Raw genomic sequence first — 7,828 nt, 5'->3', positions numbered from 1 at the left:
TGGTCAGACACAATCGGATCAGCCATGAGCATTCAGAATGGTGCAGACGAATGGCCAACTGCTGTCCCTACCCCAGGTGCTGTTCCCTCAATCCACCACTCGATACGTTACAGTGATATACTGCTGCACCTACCCCATATATTGTCCCTCAATCCACCCCTCGAGGCTGTTACAGAGTAGGGAACTACCCCATTCTCTCAGACAGGATTGCTACAATGAGAGGGGAGGAGACCATTCTGCACCACGAAGGAGTTACACATGAATATATAATGAAGTAATTCAGCTCGTTGAGTACATTACACAGCCCAGGAGGAGGCCATTCAACCCGCTTGAACTGTTGCTCTGGAACAAGGAAGCTGTCGTGAACAGAAAATAGAGTAGAGATAAATGTTCATTTTCAAGTTGCAAGACTGATGGAATGCCTTAGAGTTCATGTGGGGTTATCAATGATCAATAATCTGTACCAAAGATCTGGAGGAAGGGGACTAAATGTCTTCGAGCCCAAATAGCTCGTAAACCAAGGTGGTCATTCAATATGTCGTCAAATGGAGGTAGTGAGTCTGCATTGTGTTACAGACAGAGAACGTTAGTGAGCAAGACTTCAGCATAAATAACATACAGTGAGTTGTCTATTTTGAAAGGAAAGTTAAAAGAATGGTAGTCAGTTTCAATGGAGAGAGATTGCAGAACTCTGTGATATAGGCGGTTTTCATGTTCCTGGTACATGAATCATGTGAAGTCAGTCTGCAGATGCAGCAAGTGATTTAGAAGCTAAGTTAAATGATGCTGTTTCTGGCAAAGGGCATTGCTGAGACCACATCTAAACACTATGTGCAGTTTTGATCCACTACCTTAAAAAAAACGATATAATTCTTTCAGAAGATTTTCAAAGCTATTTCCCTTTACTCATTCCTGGAATGAAGGCGTTTGGTTTTGGGGAATTATCCGTTTTGATCTTAGATGAGAAATTTTATTGAGCCATATATGACGTTCTGGAAAGTCTATCAGCTGGATGTACGTTTTCTCTTGTTAAGGAGACTAAAGATAGAGAATAAATTTAAGAATAAGATGTATTGATATGAACGCACATACTATGAAGACACAGACCTATATTTCCAAATTACGCAGATGCATATAAGCATGTCATCAAGTTATAAAGCGGGGACATTTGTTTTGCTAATGAAAGGTACTATGTACAACAACAGCGATGATGCACCTGCATATAACCCATTATAATCTTTTCCAGAGAATGTTCATGGAGATCGTACATGTCCCAGTTTGGTGTTCGGTTAATATTATTGCACAGCTCAACACAGGGAGGGAGAAATAATGTTCCAAAGCTGAGAAGGAGCAGCGAATGATCCCTCTCTCTTACTTTGTTTCGCCCGATAGCAAAGTGTGAGATCATATATTCCCTGAGTTAACTTTACCACTTGTGAAGGATTATTGACGAGGATTCGTTGGAATCTCTCCACAGCCTGAAGCAAAGAAAATTCAGCCAAATCCCACTGTTCCAGAAAGAAATTCCAATACCAGCAGCTTGTGTGAGCAGAATAACTTCAAAGGCAGAATAAAATTTGGGACACTATTATTTTAACATTTGTTATGAGTTCAAATTACTGTGTCTCACTTTTATTTTTGAAAATGACCCAGTCTGAGACCTATGCCTTTGGTCATATCCCTAAACTGGTTCCATTTAAAATTTGTTGCAACCAGTGGAGGAATGGGACTGGAAAATAAAACAGTGATCCTCCAGCATTGGTTGGAACACAAATGGGAAAATTATCAAAGTGCTGTTCGAGTGGAAATTCACTTTCCCAGACTTCTGTAGTGCCTGGATGCTTGCACTTATTCAAAGTTGTGTTGTATTCAAACATTTGACAGACAAATGAATGTAGGAAAATGGTATACAGACAGAAAAGTGCTGCTGAGATCACAATCAGATCAGGTAAGATCTTACGCCTGGAGAAGCAGTGACAATGTGTCTAATGAACAACTCCTGCTCCTCAGTCCTATGTTCTATTCAGACCATCAAACCTCCTGCACTGGCGCAGATGAGGGCGACTTGCTCCAAATACATAGTCCACAGTAACACAGGATCTCATTCAGTCCCTCAAGACTGTCACATACAGTTTGCTGTGGGTTGGAAAATGTTATTGGGAGATCCAGGCTGGGTTCGAAGTTGCCTCTGGTCTCTTTACACAGTGTCTTCTCTCTGCAAATTGTGCTTCAATTGTTGGTTATGGTGTACACCCAGATTCAATTTGAATACAGCATCCATTCCTTACTCAGAGATGACTCACAAAATACTTTGCTCTCTCTGACTGCAAAATTAATTAACAGAACTTTCAGGAAAATTGCAACCATTAACTTTGTAATTACAGAATATGAGAACATAAGGAACAGGATCAGTTAATTTGGACGATCACGCTATTGAATACGATCATGGCTGATCTACTGTTAAAATGAACTTCTCTCTAATGTCCAATTCTTCACACCCCTCAGCTCTCTGACAGGTCAAAAATCCATCTACCTCCTCTTTAAATACTTTCAGTGATGAAGCTCCCCGAGCTCTCTAGATCAGATAGTTCCTGACGTTCATTACCGTCTGTGAGAGCAAAACCCTCCCTGCACATACATCGTCACCTATTGATATGAACCAGAGGGGAACACAGGAGCCCAGGAATGAGTGAATGGCCTTGATATCAAGTCCGTTTTTGACTGAAGGTGTTATCGGTACCATCTACTTATTTCAGCTTAATGGGATTCAGGCGTAACCTCCCCACTGCTCGGGGTCTTTCAAAGCACAAAGGAAGATACTTGTGGTCAGTGGCCGACAAACTCTCAGTCCTGGGACATCTCTTCAGGACATCCTCAGGGTAAATTCCTCAGCACAGACATTTTCAGTTGCTTCATAAATGGTTGCACACCCCACCCCCAGCACCCTTCATACCACTTTGTCCCTTACTCAGGTCCTGAACCAGTCTATGCCCATGTGCAGCAAGACCTGGACAGCATTCAGGTTTGTGCTGTTAAAGTAACATTGATGTAACAGAACAGCCAGGCACTGCACATTTCCACAGTTAAAGGATTAGCACATTCAGCATCTCAAGCTGGCTACACACGGATATGTGGAAGCCATTCAGCTCATTGGAATTACTGAACAGGAAGAGTGACAACACATTCAGTTCTCCTGCATGTTCCACTGGAAGAGGAGGGGTCTAGTCAGTACATCGAACTGTGAAACAGGAACAGCAGAGCTCCATCAGACGCTTGAACCTGTTCCATGGGACGAGGCCATTCAGCCCCTCGAGACACTTGTACAGGAATAGGTGGGTGTCATTGATTCTCCAACATGACAAACCAGAGAATGCATTCATAGATGCTCCACGATGTTCCTCGTGACTCCGTTGCATGTGGTGCACGTAATACTTTAACGTGGTTTACTGGCAGTGAGGAAGAAAGCCAGATGTTTTGTGCCAAGTCTCAAGGAGGCATCTTCCATCTCCAAGAACACAGGCACATGTTCTCCATGGAGGTCAGAAGCTGGTAGGAATAGGTTTTTGAATGAACGTATTGTGGCTGCTGTCAGGATTGAGAATAACATGATGTTAAGTGCAGCATCACACACCAAATGAACCGTTTTAATGTAGGGAGAGTTTATTCAAAGACTGGGCCTCTCTCTCTCTCAATCGACATGAGGAGTGGGGTAGTGTGAGGGGAATATTTTCAGAGGTTCTTAAACTATCGACAATCATATAACCTGAGTGAAACAGAAGTCATGGAATTTAATCACCATATCAGTGTCTGTTCAGAACATCGTTCGTGACTGTCGCTGTCCCTCAAGGTTCAATACAATCACCTCTCATTCCTTCACAGCGCTAAAGATTAATCTTCACTCACTCCTCATGGTAACATCGGCCCAGGTATTAGTCTGGTGAAACTTCGTTACACTCTCTCTGCGGCAAGCGATCATTCTTTATAAAGAAGAGAAAATCAGTCCACAATATCCCAAAGACTGCGTCAACAACACTCTAAGGTTTGATTTCAATAACTAATTTTCCTCACTTAGACAGCTCCGTTTCTTTCCTGTTCCATAAAACTCTACTCCTTCTCTATGCACTGGGAATGATGTGGAATTTAGAAGTTCCTTACATCTGTATGTCAGCATCAAGAAAGCCAGCACCAGAGGTGCTAATGGAGATAAACATCATTGCCAGGGAGAGATTAAGAAATAATGCACTTGAAATAAGGAATGGTCACCAAACTGAATGGAAATGTGCTGTAGGAATATGGGAAACAGACAGATGGAGAGAGCTATCTTTCCTTTTGTTCTTCCCTCAAGGGATGTGTGCAGCCCTGGCCAGGCCAGTATGTTATGCTGATCTTGAACTGATTGGCTGGTTCAGCGGTTCCACAGGACAGTAAGGAGTAAAAAGGAATATATTGCTGTGGGTTTGCAGTCACATAGAGACCTGACCACGAAAGGATGACCATTGCCGTCTCAAGGACATGAGATAAGCAGATGGGCTTAATATAAATAATGATATTGCTTTCATTTCAATGGAACCAATTTCCTTCATGACATATCAACAGATTATTATTCTGTGGCTCTCGACTGTGAGTGAACGATTTGAGTACCATGCAATATCTTCCCTTCTGACAGATTCTGTGCAAGGAACAAGAGAAATATCTAAAATGCAATTATTTTGTAATGGATATGTGGTTAGAAGGGTCTTGGAACAGGTGAATCCGGATTTAACAAAGGCACAATTAATGGTTTCCTCAGAAGTTGCAATGAGGCTGAGGAGGAGACTGGGATACCATGTTGGTGGTATCGGGCAGGATTAGTGAGTGGAGAGGTTATGGAAATGCACATCTGTGCAGGGCTAGAAGGATATAGGGTTTTAGAACAGTCTACTTCCTGCCCACATATTGGTGAGTAATTTGTAAATAGTAATTTACAAGTTATTATTTCTAACGAATGGAATTTTTGGTTGGAACTGAAAATGTTGACTTCCAACCTTTCATATTTTAAACAGTATGAGCAGCAATTCATTTTAACCGGCTTTAATGGACAGTTAGAATGACTTACCAGGAACACCAACGATCGCGAGGATGGGATAGTAACCACTTTGAATAATTCAAAATGTATCATGGATCCGTGATGCTCTTGATATCCAAGGCTGGAAAGCAAGTTAAGGCCTGAGGATATATTCCTGTCCATTGTTGGAACATTCCAGCCTCAGGTTCTGTTCTATCCTCCCCCTCTCCCTGGAGCTGCACACCCCTGTTAGTGCTGTCAGTGATGCTTCCACTCATACTACGGGGTAACACATGGAATACAGTTCAATACTGTTTTATTAAAACTCAAACAAAATTAACATTTACATATTCTGGATGGGACATGTGAAGGTGACTGAGGGAATAAATGTTGGGGTTGGTAGATCAATTGAGTGTAATCATTCAATCTGACTTGGATATGGGAGTAATCCTGGTGGTTTATCGGAACATCAACATGTTTCTCTCTTTATAAATGGAAACATACATCCTGCAACTACTGCTCAGACATTACAATATCAGTAAGACATTGAGAGAACGTTTATAGTCCATGATCAGAACAGAACATTTTCCTTAGATAACATGTAGATAAAGCAGACAGACGGCATTGTATGTTAACAGGGAATTGTACCTAAGAGACAATGGTGACTGCACATGCTGGAGAATTCACTGTTGATAAAATGTGATGGTGGAAAAGGCATTGCAGGTCAGACAGCATCCGAGGAGCAAGAGAGTCAACATTTCAGACAGGACCCTTCTTCAGAACTGCGAAGGGGGAAAGGGACTGGTGGGGGTGAGGCTGGGGAAAAGGTCGGTACTACGTGGTCGAGGGTGATAGTAATAGGTCGGTGTGGAGTGGATGGGTGGGCAGGAAGATGGACAGGTAGGTTCCCTCGAGAGGGCGGATCTGAGTCGGAGGGTTGGATCTGGGATTTGGGTGGGTGAGGGGAGATTTGTAAATCAGTGAATCCAATGTTCATGCCATGTGTTTGTAGGCTCCCTGGCAGAAGATGACGTGTTCCTGGCAACATTCTGGAAAATCTCTTCTGAACACTCTCCAGCTTAGTAATCTCCTTCCTATAACAGCACTGCACACAATACAGTGGAAGAGGCTTTTACAATGTCTGGCAAAATCTCAGCATGACTCCCAACTTCTAAAGTCAATGATCTGAGCCCCTTGGATCCCTGTGTTCTATAACGCTACCAACGCACTACCATTAATTGTATAAGCCATTCTTTTGTTTGCTTTAACAAAATGCAATACCTCGCATTTATCCAATTTAAACTCCATCTGCCACACCTCAGCTCAGTGAGTGTTATTAATGTCGCCTCATCCTCCCCCTTCAGGTTTAAAAGACCCTCCCCTCACCAAAAGGCCTACAGACACCAACCTTGAGTTTCCCAAAGACCCAGAACTTGGTTTGCCTTGTGTAGGCAGATTGTGCAGTGGTTATGGAGAGGCTGGAGTAAGCAAAGCTGGAAAGGAAACAGTTGCCTTGTATCAATGAATGATTGTAGGAAGAGGGAAGCCACATGACAGAGATTTGAAATAGTGACCGGTGTTTTGGGCCCAGAATTGTGCTCCTTTTTCCTCTCTGGTGTTCAGTATTGATATCTACTCGAGATCACTCATAGTGCAGAGTGTGTTTGCAGGATTTCTTCCCCCTAAAATAGCAGACTACTGGTAATAGCCATTTAAACCAGAAATCATAGCCAAGCAATTGAAGATGTTCATTGGTTATCTCAATGGCATAGCGAATGCACTCAATATCCTTTAGTTGAGGCTAATAACTTGTACTTTTTTTTCAATTAGAAATGTCCCCTGTATAATTTGGTAATGGTAACCAGAATTTAATAAATCCACACACTTCAAATATGACCCGATATCTGGGCATGATTTAGGCCTTGTTTAATGAATAGTGTCCACGTTTCTGCGCCAGAACTTGGATTCGATTCCAGTCCATGACTGTCTGATAGCGCCCCTATCTCTGGAGAAGGTGGAGTGGAGTCATGTCCCGTGGTGGTGTGTCATACCGTGTTACAACAAGCTGATTAACAAACACACAGGAGCATCATGTTGCAGCTTTAAGGGCTAATGCTGAATGATGGTTATGTCTCTATTATTGCGCCGAAAATTCTAGTTCCAAATTCCACAGAGCTGTTGCATAATATATCTGAACAATTGATTAAACTTTTTTGGAATCGTGCCTTGATGGAGAAGGAAGAGGTACGGTTACTGAATTTGAGACAATAGGCCCAGGATGACTGAAGCACAGCCAACCGTCTTGATTGGAGTCACATTTACACTTTCTAGAGGTTTATAAAATTATGAAGGGCATGGTTAGGGTGAGTGGTCAAGGTTCCTTCCCCCCAAGGTAGGAGAGTCTAAAACCAGAAGGCGTAGGTTTAAGCTGGGAAGAGAGATATTTGAAATACAATGAAGAACAACCTTTTTTTCCTGCAGAGGGTCGTGCTTCTATGGAATAAATTGCCAGAGAAACTGGTGGAGGCTGGAACAATTACATCATTTAAAAGGCAACTGGATGGCTTTATGATTAGTGGGACATGGGCCAAATGCTGGCAAATGGGAGTGGTTTAATTTAGAATAATTGGATGACATGAACAAGTTGAAATGTCTGTTCCCCTGTTGTACATCTCTATGAATCATTGATTTAATTAATGAAGGTCTCTTTGTCATCTTCGGCTGTTCACCATTATACAAACACTGTCCACTGTACACCAAAACTTGATGTCATCCGCAAATTTG

This window comes from Chiloscyllium plagiosum, chromosome 8, assembly GCF_004010195.1.
Source record: "Chiloscyllium plagiosum isolate BGI_BamShark_2017 chromosome 8, ASM401019v2, whole genome shotgun sequence".
Taxonomy (NCBI): Eukaryota; Metazoa; Chordata; class Chondrichthyes; order Orectolobiformes; family Hemiscylliidae; genus Chiloscyllium; species Chiloscyllium plagiosum.
The sequence above is the reverse complement of the archived record's forward strand: the minus strand, read 5'-3'. Positions refer to the sequence as shown.